We start from the raw sequence: 15,636 nt of genomic DNA, 5'->3' as shown, positions 1-15,636 counted from the left end.
AATAAAAATGGTAGTCATGGTAGGTAAATGATCTGCTTTCTTTTGTGATTTCAACCTAATAAGAAATGGAACCTCCCTGGATTGCTTGAATATTTAGGTATCTGATGTCATTCCTATATAGAGTTATCTGCTGCAGGAGGCACCCCAGGTAGGCTCTAGGAGACAAGATTGACAGAATGAGGGTTTTAAGAAAACAACCAAACCAAAGATGTAGAACCCCATATTGTTCTGGCAACTTGTAGTCTTCAAGTGGTTTTCTCAGGACTGTTAACTAGTCTAGGTCATGGAAAGCAGCTGAAGGAATTGATGCTGGCTTTGGGAGTTGGACTTTGTAGCACCTGCTCTTCCTTCAGTCTAGTGGTTTCTGACTCAGACTTAGTTAAAACACTAATATGTGCATGTATAGAATCATAGAATCATTTATATTGGAAAAGACCCTTAGGTTCATCCAGTCTGACCATAAACCTAAGAATGCCAAGTCCACCACTAAACTGCTTCCCCAGGCACCACCATTGGCGTGTCTTTTAAGTACCTCCAGAGACAGTGACTCCACCACTTCCCTGGGGAGCCTGTTCCAATGCTTGACAACCCTTTTAGTGAAGACATTTTTCCTAATAGCCAATCTAAACCTCCATTATACATATACACACATCCACACACAGATTGTTAAGCTGTACAGTGTTAAATGAAGATCAAGAATTTGATGTCACGACTCTGGTTTGACAGATGTTGGCTAGTACTCTAGTTTTCTTCTAGTTCCAGTCCTGTTTTATGTTTCTCAGTTGGTATCTTGCATGCCATGGAAAAACAAGGAAAAATAAAATACCAGCTTGTACTTGACCAAGAAGTTCAAAATAACTCTGCTTGAGGGCTGCTTTCCAGGTATCTCTTACATTGACTGAATTAAATAATTCAGTCTGTCTTGCACAGGAATGACTTGTGTGTTGTGGTTTTTTTTGTTGAGGAGGGTGTGTGTGTGTCTGTGAGAGGCAGTTTGCTAACATGCCATGTTGTAGAAAGTAATCCTATTACCACCATTCCCTGTAGAAAACAAGCTCAGGCATGTGGTGCTTACAGCACTGCGGGGCTTCTTCCAGTTCTCCGTGGCCTGTAGGTAATCTCTCTCCTGTACTTCTGCCTCTGGGGCACTCTTCAACATTTTAAGCTTAATGTTGCAATTTGGTAAATGCTAATTACTACAATAAAGATTGCTCTTGTATGCTGACTAGGATGTCTTTTATCCCTATCCAAAGTAAGATTACATATCATTGTTGGAGTGGTTAAGCCTAGTGAACTTGACTGATCATTTCAACGTGTCACTTTGTACTGTACAACATTTTAGTACGCTAAAGTTGATGTAGATGACTGTAGAAACATGATGAGTAGGGCTGTATGAATCTTTCATAATGAAGCATGAAATAGGATGGAATTCTCCTGGACTCCAGTCTTGCAGACACTGATTTAATGGAATTATATCCCCTAGTAAAAGAAAGTTGAAGCCAATAATAAGCACTGATGCTGACTCAAAATGTGTTGTCAAAAACTGCTTTTGAATTACTTAAAGAAATAAAGGGTAAAAAAGTGGTGTTGACAATATATGTGTGTGTGTGTGTTCAGAAATAGCAATCTCTCCAAGAGACGTACTTCCTCCTATGTTTTCGCTTTGATGATTTAGAGGACTTTTTTTTTGTGCTTTGCAGGAATTATCACAGGAGGGAAAAAAAGCCACATTGATAAGCACCAAAGCAAGTAGGTCCTGCAATCCTAATGTCTAACCAGTCAGTGGAAGATGTGCCATAGGCCTGAAAGGGTGGGGTTGAAGGTGAAATCCTCTGTTTTTTCATCTCTGGAGCTTAGAGGAAATCTGAAGATCACTCAGAGGCTTTGGAAGGGGCTGGAGAAACTTCAAAGCATTAAGCAGAGAGAGCAGACAAATTCAGGTGTGATGTGAGAAAGCCAGATAAAATAAGGGGTAGTATAGCACTGGTAATGAATCCTGTTGCTTAAGTCCTGCAGATCTGGGAATAAGAGAGGACCCTGTGGGCTGCATGTTAGCAAAGGTAATTCTGGCTGAAGAGAAGCCAGGGTTAATGAAACAGTCTGAAAAACATGGAATGCTTGGTACTCCAGAGCCTCACGCACATTGCCGGTTAGCAAGTTCAAGAAAGATGCCTTGAAACTTGGAAATCAGGGCAGCGGGAAGCCTTGCTATTGAGATGAAACAGTTGTCTTTGCAGCAAAATGAAACCTGTAAGATTTATTTGCCATAATACTGAGAGGAGTTAACATCTAGGAGTGCAAGAAATACCTCTTTCAGGGGAGAAAAGGGCAGGATTGCTGTGAGAATAACAGGCTGTAAGTTAGTTATGCACAAACTGAAAGAAAATTTGTAATTACTCAGGTGGGAGGATCTGGAGGAGTTTTCTACCAGAAGCAGTGAAAGTAGAAAGAAAGTAGTTGTAAGGCTGAGCTTAATCAGCTAATGAAAAGATCGTCTGCTCTGTTTGTGGATAGCAGTGGTCAAATTCTGTTTCTAAGCAGTGTTGATGCATCTGTTTTTCACCTTCCCCAGATCAAAAATGCATCTGACAGATGACTGGAGAGTTTCAGCCTTCCCTATTCTCTGTCTGCCACCTAAAATAACCCTGCTTTTGGCTGCCTGCCCTTTCCCTAGGTTTGGAGGGTTGTTGGGGAGGGCTGGGATGCAATGGGGAAATTGAAGTGGAGCAAAAAATTGTGACTAGCAATAAAATTTGGCAACCAAAAATGAACGGTTGTTTCTTCAATGGTTAGTTTTTAACAAAAAATACAGATCCCAGTAACAAGTCCAAGTTTCCCAACTTCTTGTTTTCAACCAAATTGGAGTGAAAAGTCAATCACTAAAATTCCCTCACAAAGGAACCTGAAAGCATCTTTGGTTTTAACCTTTCAAAAGAATGATCTGGAAATTATTTGAGTGAAAACAACTGGTGAAGGGGAAACCAAAGCATCCTTAACAGCTGAGTTTTCTTCAGATTCGTATAGATAGTTTAAAAAATGCGAAACGTAAAAAGACACATTTTGGTTTTACTGGAAGCAATTTCTCTCAAAACTCCCATTTATTATCAAACAGCATTTTTGGTGTTTTTTTCAGTAGATAGTCTGAATGTGACGGGAGCCAGCTTCTGGACTGTGTGCCAGGCTATATTGTTAAGTCAGAAAATGGCAATAATAATTGCAAATGAATCCTCAGCGTCTGCAGGCTTTGTATTTGCTTACACTTGCCAGAGTCATCCTTCTCCATTAGGAAAACATGAAAATAATTGGTGAGGTTAAGAGGAACGTGACAGCTGAAGATACTTGAGTTTATGGCAGTCTAGAAGGCTACATCTTCTGTGTCTTCTCAACCTAAGACAATGGGAACTGGTGCTGGTTTGTATCCAAGTCCTTATCTCAACGCTCTCCTACCCAAGCAGCCCCACCTGGCTCCTGAGCGTTCTGCCAGGCTGAGTGGCACCGACTTTCGATGCAGGCTTCTCCAAGTCCCCGTGGAGAGGCTGGGAGGCAGCAGCATGGACAAGGAGCAGGGTATATTGTCATTTTACCTTCCTTCTGATGTCCTTCCTATCCTGGCTGAAATATGACTTCTGGTATTTATACAATAAATAAACAAATTTAAGGCAGGAAAACGTTCTGTTTATTTTTCCTGCTTGTATATCAGTTCTGTTAATAAATAGTGCTTCTCTTGTCAGAGGTTTTATTAACATCTATAAACTGCTCAGTCTGTATTTTAAAAAATGACAACAATCTTGTTACCTTGTTTTTGCTGACCTTCCTAAAGCTGATGTGACTGATGACATAATAGGTAATAGGGAGAGATCATGTATTAATATTTAATAAGGATATATGGGTTTATTACTGAAACATGTAAAATGCTCTCACAGCTGTCAGCTGTAATTACTGCCTCTGTCTAAAAGGTACATGCACGTTTGTGTATTTATGGAATTACATTTAGGAAGTCAAGATGATCGAAGTTAAGCAGTTCAATAGCCTGTGTTTGTCAGCATTAACTCCTGTGATTGCAGGGTTTTAAAAACCAGAGCATGTTTCAGTGCATAAGGAATTTGGGTTTTAACCCTTATTAATCCATTTTGTTTCATCAGATAGATGGATTATCCTGCAATTTTAAGGGTTGATGCTGATTTTGGACATGCAACAAGTTTTATAGGAGAAAAAGCAGAGCAGTCTCCAGATCAGCTGCATATTCCCATAGCGAAGACCTGTGATCATGAGAGCACGTGCTGGCCATGCTCTGTGTTTCCACGGTTGGTCTTCAGCTGGGGTTTTCAAGTCTCTCAGCATCGAGTCCTGCTCATGCTTTATTTCCAGGTTCTGGACTTCAGACTTCAGCTGTGCAGGTGGTTTGACACAAATTTGAGGTAATGCTGCTGTATTACTTGGCATGTTCAGAATATTTGGATGCCCAAAGCAGAAGGGAACTGATGAAACGTCTGAAACAGAAAAATCCTAAATCAGATATTATTGCAATTCACAGTGGAAGTAGATGGGTTTTTATAGTCCTGATAAAGTTGATTTTATTTATTTTTATTTGATATTCAAGTGATAGATCTTATAAGCCTGGAGGATCTCTTCAAGTATTTCCATTCCAACAGGCAAATACTGAAGGCAAAGCTTCCCGAGCTTTCTGTCACTTCTGCTTTCTGTCAACATATACACAATCCAGAATTGTATCCTGTTATTAAATGAGTGAGAAGAGTGTGCTGGAAGCATGGTTATCCTCACTGGGAGGGCAGAGTTCTTAGGAAAAAGTGTGTACCCTCACATAACAATGTTGGTTTTCTTTCTCTTGAAATCCTACTGCAGTGTTATGAAGCTAATTTAGTCGCTCTTGGTTGGTTATTATACACACTTAACAGCAGTGTATGGTAAGGATAAAGAAATGTCTTTTGTGCTTTTTAAAAATCAGTTCAGTCTTAAAATAGGGATTGTATTTCAGGGGAAAGAATAGGAATTGTATTTCAGGGGCTGAGAAGTTTCCTTATTTCTTATCGCTGATCAGAAGGACTTCTTAAATCAAATTCAGGGCTGGAACTGAGTCAGCTTTTCAGTGCTAACAGCTCATGATGGCCATGCTTGACTGTTATATACACTATATGGTGATGAGGACTATTGCTACTTCATCCTGTCTTGGTTTTTTGCTTAAATTCAGGGAAGATTTAATAGACATAGACTGACAGCATTTATTATAGCAAGCATATCCCCTGGACCATGCAAGCTGTGCTCCAGCCAGCCTTGTGCAGCACTCAGACATGCAGCTGTTGAGATGCTCTTGCTCACACAAGTATTATTGTGTATTCTCAAGGGATATATATATATATATATATATATATATATATATACACGTTTTTGTTTTTGAGCAAAGGCCTTCAGAAGAGGGAATGGCTTGGGCATCTGTTCCCTGGTTCCCACAGGTTTGCAGTCCCTGAGTTTCACATTTAAATTGTTCCCAAAAGCAAACTCAGGGAAGTTTTGCCTGTTTGAAATTCCCCAATCCCCTGTTTTAGCCCTTAGATGTGCTACAGTGACGGTACACCTTGAATCTCTCCTAGTTTTAGGTTGTCTTAGGGAGCCTACGTTCTTTGCCAAGTGGTGAAATAGTAATGTGAAAAAGCAGACGTGATGAATGCCATCTAGAGAAAGGACTGGTCTGGAAGCATACAAACTTTGGAGGTGGTCATTTTAAGAGTAATTCTTTGCTGATATTTTATATGTACAAATATAATATTTGTATAGGTTGTCAGTATCTAACTTGAAACATTGAAAACTCCCAAGTATAAAGAAAAGACTCTTATCTTCATACGGGTGGGCTGTGGGGCTGGGCTGTGCTCAGGGGCCATGGGGCACCAGCTGCCACCCCACGGGCTGTGCCTCGGCAGCTTTCTCTCCTGTGGCTCAGAGCTCAAGTATTTGCCTGCCTGTGTTTCATGTGTTTCTGTAGGAATCCTGCAGTTATGGCACTCATGTGACTGTGTTGTCTGCATGGTGTGTGGAAATGATACAGTGATTATCAAAGCATTATATGCTATAGCAGCGTGCAAACTAGAGTTTACTAGTGTAAATTCTAGTGCCTTTTCTGTGCTATCAGTAGGTATTTGCACTCTATAAAGGACTGGCTCTCCCTGGAAGTTTGGTGAAGCTTGTTTATTTTTTTCTGCTACCCTTTGCTGTGAAAAGTTTAACCAATTTCCTCAATTCAGGCTTTAATGGTTTCCTCTAACTACTGGCCATCTGTTGTAGTGCGGAAAGATTTCCTAGAGGGACGCCTGCTTTAACACGTTTTTGCCATTGCTGTCATATCAACTCAGTGTTTTCCTGTCATCTTCTTGTTGTGATAAATGATTTCTGAATTGACAGCTGTCACATACGTGCTTAGGTATCAATTGGGAAGATCTGCTGATGGACTAAATCTGGGCTCTTTTGGTCATTGCATCTGAAGAAGGTAGGAGCGGCAGATAAAAGGTTTTCTTTGGTATTTTAAAATGAACTGTGTAATTTAACCTAACTTCTGCAATTTATCAGCATTAATATACAGCAAGATTTCTTACTGTGAGAAGTCAAAGAGAATCACCATAATGCACAATCCTACCAGACATTGTCATACCTAATTTTCCAGACATGGAATTTCATTTGTTTCAGTAGGACAACACTTGGGCATAAAACTCAATCTTTTTACAGAAGTTTTCAATAGGTATTTTGTATGAAAGATGGCAATTACCTGGTATTTGCTCATTTCCTGGGTTAGGATTTTCTGAGGGGTTTACTAAAAACAAGCTGTTGCTGTTTGGAGATTTCCAGAAGTGAGTCAGAAAGTGAAAAATGCGGTCTGGGCCGGCAAGTTTTAAGTCTTTAACAGTCCTGAACCTAGAAGAGACTCTCTGGTATGGGGACTACTTTATGTATTACACTGAAGTGAGGGAAAGAAGATGGATGGGAAGGGGTGCACTGAGGGAAGATTTTATTTCAGCCTTGGTGAAGTTTTGGAGCTTAGCACCTTTGGGGTTCAGTGCTGGCAGGTGGGGGGCATTGTTAGAGAACAGTGGAGAACAGAGTGTTCTGGGGAGAAGGACCACATGGAGCCTTTGCCTGGTTGTTGTGTCCTGTTCAGGACCTGTCCAGGCAGCGCATGGACTGCATGATGGAGGTTCTGCGTGAGGGAGTGTTGTGACCCATGGGGAACCGCCAGCAGCCGTGCTTTACTGAGCGGCTGTGAGAGCCCTCCTAAAAGGGGAAGAGGATATTCATTTGCAGTAGTGTTGCTTCCGGGACATCGCTGGCATGGCTGTGTGGATGTAGCATCAGAGAATCTGTGCTACCTGTCATGACATCTCTAAGCAGTTGCTATAGAGGAGTGAGTCTTGAGTCTATAGTAGACAGCTCTGGGGAAAACGTGGGTGATTGACTCTGTAACAGGCAGGAAAGGAAACAGAACATTATGGGTTATTAGGAGAGAAATACAGAGCAAGTGGGAGAAACATCATAGCATCACTGTATAGAGCTGTGCTGTTCCAGCACTTTGAATATCTTGAGTGGTTTTGGTGCCTTTTAATCTGAAAAATAGAATACAATAAACTAGACTACACTAGACTAGAACAGACTAGGGAAAATTTATGAAGGGCCACAAGTGAGTTTGTGGCTGGGGAGGGCTGCCCGAGAGGACCACAGAGACACCACCCCGGCAGGCAGGGCAGGAGTTAGAAAAACCAAAGCTTGGCTGTCATTGAATCGGGGGGTTAGGTTTCTTCTTGCTGTTTTGTCTGTACAGCCATCAGGTCTCCCTCCCTCAATCCCAGCTGCTGTGCTGCAGGGTCCCTACTTACAGTGCACTGGCTCTTCATAGGAAACCAAACTGTCCTCTCCTCTGGTTTATCCTCTGCGGCTCATTTCCTACCCACACCTCCCCTTCATTCAGCACTGTGCACTTCCAGGATATCCCCCTTTACCATAGCCCATGGTTTTGTCAGGACATTCTGGGGTACCCAACTGCAGAGCAGAAATCCTCACCAGCTCCGTGCTGCTCTGCAGTGTGCTGGGGCTCTGTGCAAACCCACCCAGGGAGCACAAAGCAGCGGTACAGGGCCACACACTGCACGTCTGCTGTCACTCTGTCAGTGACAAGAGCAGATCTTTGTTTTCAGAGGGCATGGATGGGCTCAGATGTCTGCACCAGCCACCCTCAGGCAGAGTCCTGTCAAGCTCTGGGGGACAAATTGGACCCCAAGTGGGCAATTTGGCAGTTTTGCAATGGTGCATTTTTGTGGATGGTCAAATATACTTTGGAGAAGAAATTGCTTGTGGAGAGCCACATTTTACCCAAGTTTTATAATTGAGTTATTACGGAAGTGTGTAAAAAATGGGGTTTAGAATAGAAATGCTGACACTAGAACAGCGTGAACACAGCTGTTATAATATAGTAAATTTGTAAGAAATTGTATAGCTAACAAAGTAGGTCAACAGCTTCAGAGGAAAAACTGTTTCAGATGGCACGCTACTCTATCTTAGGAGATCTCGATGTCTTTTCAACATGAGAACAGAGATGCCTTCCCTCCTGTGCTAATTCCTGTCATCTGTTTTTAAAGATATTCATGCTGGAAGATGAGGCTGACCTCCAAATGTGAGTAAATACAAATCCAGCGTGTGCAGGTACAGCACAGTGCAGCACAGACATAAGGATGACTGTATTGCCAGATCACAGGTTGCACTTGCCCAGTGTCTTATCCATGATGGTGGCCAGTAATGGATGGACATGAACGAAGGTGAGAAGGCAGATGGCACCTGTAGCAGTTTTTCCAGAACATTCTTCTAGACACAAGCAGCTCATGCATTAGAGACTTCCTGAATCAGAAGGGCCGTTTTTGTTACAGTCCTTATGGCATCTCTTCCTTTAATTTTTTCCAGTCTCTTTTTGAACTTTTCTTAGACATTCAACACACTTCCATGGAAAGCAGTGCCAGAGTTTAGGAAGAAATGTGAGACACTGGCTTTTCCAATTCCATCCCTGCCCACCTTGGCAATTTCCTCTGTGCTTCTCCTGAAGCCCATCCCTGCCCCCAACCTTGCTGGTTTTTGCTTTCCAGCTTAGTCTGGAGTACTGGTTCAGCCATGTCTGCTTCTTCACTTGGGGGTGGGCTGTGCTTCTGCTCCATGAAGGTAATCCCTGAAGATCAGCCAGCTCTTGTGCTCCTATTTGCTCTTCAGAGCAGTGTCTGACAAGATCCTGCCTACCAGTTCTCTGAGAGGTTCTGAATGTATTTAGTGATCCAGGTCAGTTAGGGCTCTAAAGTGCTAGTAGTTTGGGCTTCACTCATGCAGCTTCCTTTATTGTTGCTCACTAAATATGCCTTTGCCTTTCTTGTGCCTGCGTACACTCCAGAAGTTCTTGAGAAGACTAGTCCATCTCTCCGTAGTTGGGAAATCTCCGGGTCCCCAAGCCCTCTGAGTGAGCTGTCGCCCAGCTGCAGTGATCAGAAGAGCAGGACATTTCCCAATATACCAGCAGATGAATGAGAAAAATCCTCACTGATTTAAAATTTGGAGCAAATTGCTTTTTCTCTGTTTTCCCTTTGTTCTTGGAAGGATTTACATTGCTGTCAGTGAGCTACCCGACAGTAGATTTTCATTAGGTCGTAATGAAGTTGAAGACCTGAACATCTGGCTCAAATCTGTTTACTGCATCTCTGGTCCCATCAAGGTCCACCTCAAATCTCTACTTTCCACTTCACTTTCCCCTCCTGCCTGTTAACCCCTCCTTACCCATCTGGCTTAAGCTCCCATAGCTACTTAGTCTAACTCCATGGGTTCGGATATGAACATTACCAGCTTGCGGATGATAGTGTCAGACTGTCCTAGGAGACAAGATTAATCAAAATACTAAATACAGCCATTAAACTCTGTGTTTCCCCAAGCAAATATTGCTTCACAAAGATAACACTCAGTCTCTCCATCCACCCACACCTCTGTTCAGACTCCAGTATCTTAATCTTGTCTTCCTTGTCCTGTGTTTTTTCTTTTACTTTGCTCCTGGCAAAGAGGATTTGAGGCTCTCTTCTCTCCCTCTTTCAACCTTCCTGTGTATTTCCATTGCCAGCTAATTTGTTGCTTAGGGGTTTGCTGCTGCTGTTGGGAAGGTTCAGTAGTGACGCCCACTTGCTTCAGAACAATGTATTTATAGATACAGTTGTTTTCTAGAACTTCCACTTTTGAAAACAGATAAATAGCAGTGATTCTTTCACTGAAGAGCATGTTGCTTAATGGCATATTCTCCATGAGAAAGAAATCTTGAGTGCTAAAGTGAGACGAAGACTGAGGCCCACAGTAACATTTTCAAGGAACTCTACCTTCCCTTCCCTTCCCAGAAGCGACCTATTTACTGAAGAGGCAAAATTGAACTGTGTTTTGGCGAGTACAAGACTCAAATGTTGAAATCACTCATGACAGTGGCACTTAATTGCTGCCTGGATCCCAGGATCTTATTTTCAGTACCCTAAGTTTTGTTCTAGAGCTTTCAACAATACTGATCTGCAGCTTCACAGGTTAATACTAATGGTTTGGAGCTTTTCAAGCAGCTTCCTGTCTCATTCTAAAATTCACTTTTTATATGCATTTGAAAACATCTTGTATCTTGTGCCAGAGGAAACAGCCACGTTCGTCACCTTTTCTATCCTGTGGCTTGGGCAGGTCTCATGTAATTTGCAAACAGTTTCCTTTCAAAACAAATCTATCTCAAATTCTTCAATTTGAGATAAACTGCAGGATTTCCAGTTTTTCTTTCATGTGTTGGCTCTCCCTTGGCTGGTTTCCTTTCTACAGTTATTTCTTTGAAAAGCAGCAAGCCCTGCATGTAATGCTGTTCTGAGCTAGCAAAACCCTCTGTTGATAATATTCTTTCTATTTCTTGGATGGCGCCACAATCTGGGAGCTGACTGTTTCAATGCAATCTATCTGTTCTTTGCAGAATCTAGTGCCAATGTTGTTTGGGTTTTTTATTTTTTCAATTTGGTAATGAACATGCAGGTTTTTCACAGAGATGGACCCAGATGTGACCTGCGGTGCCAGTCTCAAAATCTGAATTCTTCCATGTTTGAGTCATTTCTTTTCGTGCTGACTTGCAGTTAGATGTTCACGCTATTTTTTCCCTGGGTTATATAATCCTTATCTAGGCAGCTGACACTGCAATCTGAGTTGCAGTGGTACTTAGCAAGGAGTGGAAAAATGATTGGAACGATATGTTTTAACATTTTGGAGTCACAGGATGTTCAGCTTATGCCTCATGACTGCCAAGTAACCTTATTGGTAACAAGAATAGTAACTGGAATACTGACCCTCTTTTTAATGAAACAGCAAGATTGTGCTATTGTGTGCTTGTGTGTTTTAACGGTAGAGAATTGGAAAAATGATTTACCTCTAGCTCTACTAAATAGGTGTTGTCTGTTATTCGGAGAAAATCAAATACCAAGAATTGAACCTCTTCCTTGCAATGACATTAATGTCATATTATCAGCTGTGTTTTAACTTAATGTTATTTGCTTTGATTTCACATTTGCAAAGAAGTTTGTTCACAAGGGATTTAATTTTATCTACATGATATACAACAGGTAATGAAAAGCCAATACTCAACAAATACGGTAGGTGGACTCATTCTTCAATATGAGAAAGTGTTTTGGCCACATATACATTTTAAAGGCAGTCAAACAGTGCTGATGAAGGGCTTATTGCAAGCCTTACCAAAGTTGCAGGTGATTCAGTAAACTGGGATTATTCTTACCCAGACCATCTGGGTCAGGGGCTGAGCAAAATGAAATAATTGCTTTTGAGCTAAAGGCTCATTTGCAGTGTGCAGAGTGTGTACCCTTTCAGGTGTGAAAGCCTTGAGCTCAACCTCAACCATTCATCACTTTGTGCTGCCCAGCTGGAAAGCAGCTTTGCAGAAAAGAACTTGGGAGTCCTGGTGGACACCAAGTTGACCGTGAGCCAGCAAACGTGCCCTTGCCAGAGAGAAAGCCAGTGGTATCCTGGGCTTCATTAGGAGAAGCATTGCCAGCAGGTCAAGGGAGGTGATCCTTTCCCTCTACTCAGCAATGGTCAAGCTGTGCCTGGAGTGCTGTGCCTAGTTTTGGGTTCCCAAGTGTGAGAGAGACATGGACATACTGTTGAGATGTTGATACTGTTATATGGAATAGTTAGTCCTTGGCCTTCAGTTGTTTTGAAAGTCATAGGTTTCCCTGCTCGTAGCTCCAGGGCTTTAAAAATGGGATTATTGCCAGGAGTTAGAACGTAAGAATCAGAACAGAAGAATAAAGGAAGGGTAAAGAAAGGACTAACATGTTCTCAGCCATGAGCCTGGAACAGCAGAACTGAGGCGTGTATAAGGAGAATACAAAGATGGAATAGGAGCCATCTCACTGCTGTGGTAGGGACAGAGCTAAAGAGTGGCTGCGGAAGGCTCAAAAATCATGTTGAAATTGTGTATATCACTGAAAATGTTATGAAAGTAATGAATCCCAGTGGCTTGAAAAAACACGTCAAGTTAGATCCTATTTTTGTTGCCATGGCTGGAGTGTGTGTTAGTGCTGCTGCGGGCACTGTGCTCATCTTCTGAATCACAGATATTGTACTGAATTGAAGTGTAGAGTTTGATAGTACTTAATCAGTAATAATCACAATCAAGATGGAATTTTAATGCAGCACAGGATAATTAGTCATTTATCAAATGGACTTGGTTGGGGGGCATGTGAAATGCCTGACAGCATCAAGCTGTGTTCTCCTAAGTTTCATTCACGAGTGTTTGCCAAAGTATATTAACAAGTAATTTTTGGCCTGTAGCTCATTTATAAGTGGTTTTTGGGCAAGTCTGTAGTGGGACATGTATAGGTTGTGAAAGGTTTGTGTTATCAGTGTCTGATATGTTTCAGTCGGAGCAGGAGTATGAGAGGTTCAGAGCTCTGAACTGATGGTGTTCTAACAAAACTACTCACACTTTGTTACAGAGAAGTTGTGTCCAAGTGATTTGCAGGCCTGAGGTGCTGAGAGGGGATGCAGCAAAGCAGAGGAGACCCTTGGAGCACTTTTGAATATCATGTGGATCTACCAGTTGCTGCTGAAATGAAATTCTACAAATAAATTATTGTGGGGCAGATGAGGTTGTGAAAGTAATTCCATGAAATCAAATGGAAGAACACATCAGAGGACACTGGGAGTTGGAAAAGTGTTCAGAGATGTTTGAACAGATGCCCAAGGGTCACCCAAGTTACCTAGCAATAAAAATACTGGGAGTTAAAAAAGGGAACGTATCTGAACCAGGATAAGCAAAAAGTAACCAAGGACAAAAAGATGCTTATTTTTAAGGAGTAAACATTGAGATTATTGCAGAAGGAAAGCAGTAATGTGAAACAACTGTAGGTAAAAAGGTGGACATTAAAGTACTGGTGTGTTCCTGGTGTGGAGTTTCCAGTATCTACTGAGGAATGGATCTATTTGCTGGGTGAGATTTTACGTGCAGTGTGCTCTGCACTCCTTCCAAGAGAAAGTTATGCCATATTTCAAAAGAAAAGGAATGCCTTCTAACAGGCAAAAAGTGCAATTGTGGTTTGAGCAACTCAGAAATGCCGGTGATCTCCCTTCTAGTTGGCTGCAACTGAATTTTTGGAGGTTTTCTACAGCAGCTAGAAATGTAGCTGAAAACCTGAAGTGAGCATTCACTGCAGACATGAACCTACACCACCCTATTGGGTTAGGGAGAGGGTAGATAGCCAGTGCTGGGAAGAAATTGAACCCCCATAATATTATTAAGTCAAATATGTAGAAACAATGAGTCCAGAAGGCAGGGAGAAGTGATAACAAGATCAAAGGAGAATGGGAATCAAAGGGTTGAAATTTGCTAACCTGCTAATTTTTTTTTTTTATGGGGAAAATAGGTTTTAAGATTTTTGACTTTTTTTGTACTCTGCATAAGGGAAAAACCCAGTAAGAACTTTCTTTGCTAAATAAAATCTGGTTTGTTGTTTGCTTTGGTTTTGTTTGTGTGTTTGCTTTCTTTCTGTTGGAATATTTGATTTGAATGAACCTCCAGACTGTTCTTCAGAGGTTTTTTTGTTTAATTTTTTATTAGAATTTTTAATTTATAAATTTAGTAACTTCAATAATGCCTACTTGAAATGCAGAACTGAAACCTACTGCCAGGTAAGTGCAGCGAAGTGGTGCTTTGTTTGCGTTTTCCAGATATTCTCTATTTTTTCTAAATAAAAATGTGAAAGTGGGTCTGATGCTGCAAAAAATCAGATGTTGTGCGTTTGCTCCTCTGATGGCAAGTGTTACAGCAGCATGAGTTTTGACCAGTTCTGAAGGAGGGACGCGGAGACTGGCACAGAGATGCTTCTGAGCACGCATGTTTCTGAGGCGTCTTTCAGAAATGGTTCCAGAGAAGCCTGGAGCCTTTCCCTGGGAACCAACTCTTCAGCTGTTCAGCTAGAAAAAACACTGGCCTCTTTGATTGTGTGTTTACATGCTGCTTCAAAGGACCATAGAAGAAATGGCTGAGAGTTTGTAGGAAATCTTTAATCATGCTGTGCATTTCAGTTTGTCTCGCTTTGTCTTTGGAGCCACATAGGCCAAAGGTGGTAAAGCGGGGGGATATTAAACTCACGTCTCGCTTAAAAGTAGAGCTATCAAATGCACAGATGTTTTAAAATCACATTTCAGCATGTTGTCTAATTTTATGGTTAGTCATTACTGTAACTAACTGAACAGAAAGAGAAAATCGGTATGGCTTCAAAAACCAATGAGCCATTAAATAGGTGACAATAATCTTGATATAAACTTAGAGTATTTAATTGGCACACAAAATTCCTCTAGAGAGAGTTACCAGTTCAGGCTGTTCTCTAAATACGAAGTGTTTGTACCTTGCTTGTGAAGCTCAAGGCAAGCCAGCTCTCTGCTGGGGTCATCACTGCCCTTCTCCCTCAGTATGAGGATTTTCTTTCTTCTCTTGTGTGTTTTATGTGTGTCTGTGTTTGCTTTCATGGTTTTCTGTCATCAGTTCTGCCTGAACAGATGGGGCCACAGAGGTGGCAGTGATGCTCTGCCAATTTATGCCCACTGAGTGCTGAGCCCTTTATTTTGCTGAGCGGGATTGATCATTTCATACAGTGGATTTTCAAGTGTCACTTCCATTCTCATACATAACGCAGGTAACTGGATCTCCACTGCTGTTTGGGAGGGTGGCCTTTGAGGCTTGACCATGAGCAACAGCTTGGGTTTGGTTTTCTGACTGATTTGGTTTTGTTTTGCCCATTCAGTGGTGTTCTTGTGTCCCAGGTGCCAGTTGTAATTATATCTTTTCTTTTTTAGAGTCATTGTGTTTGGCTGTAGGCTGGAAACTGCTCAAAGGAGCTGCTGCTCTTTCTCTTCCCATGTTGGGAAGGGCAGTGGAAAGCAGCCGTGCCTGTAAAGGGGCTCAGCACCCCTGCTGGCGCTGAGTGAGGAGCAGGCAGCTCCTGCCCCTTCCCTGGGCTGAATGTGGATACCTTCTTGTGCTCAGCTGGATCCCTTCCCAAGAAAGAGGAGAGCCCAAGCAGTGGCTCC

General features: G+C 41.9%; 1 protein-coding gene across 10 annotated transcripts in view; it reads left to right on the top strand.

The window, feature by feature from the left end:
- IL1RAPL2 (interleukin 1 receptor accessory protein like 2) overlaps positions 1 to 15,636 on the top strand; it is a 373,489-nt gene that overhangs the window by 122,275 nt on the left and 235,578 nt on the right. The window lies entirely within an intron of this gene.

This window comes from Pezoporus flaviventris, unplaced genomic scaffold (assembly GCF_033815535.1).
Source record: "Pezoporus flaviventris isolate CSIRO_AGI_PZ_B2104156 unplaced genomic scaffold, CSIRO_AGI_Pfla_v1 ptg000005l, whole genome shotgun sequence".
NCBI lineage: Eukaryota > Metazoa > Chordata > Aves > Psittaciformes > Psittacidae > Pezoporus > Pezoporus flaviventris.
This window is presented reverse-complemented; position numbering and strand designations above follow the sequence as displayed.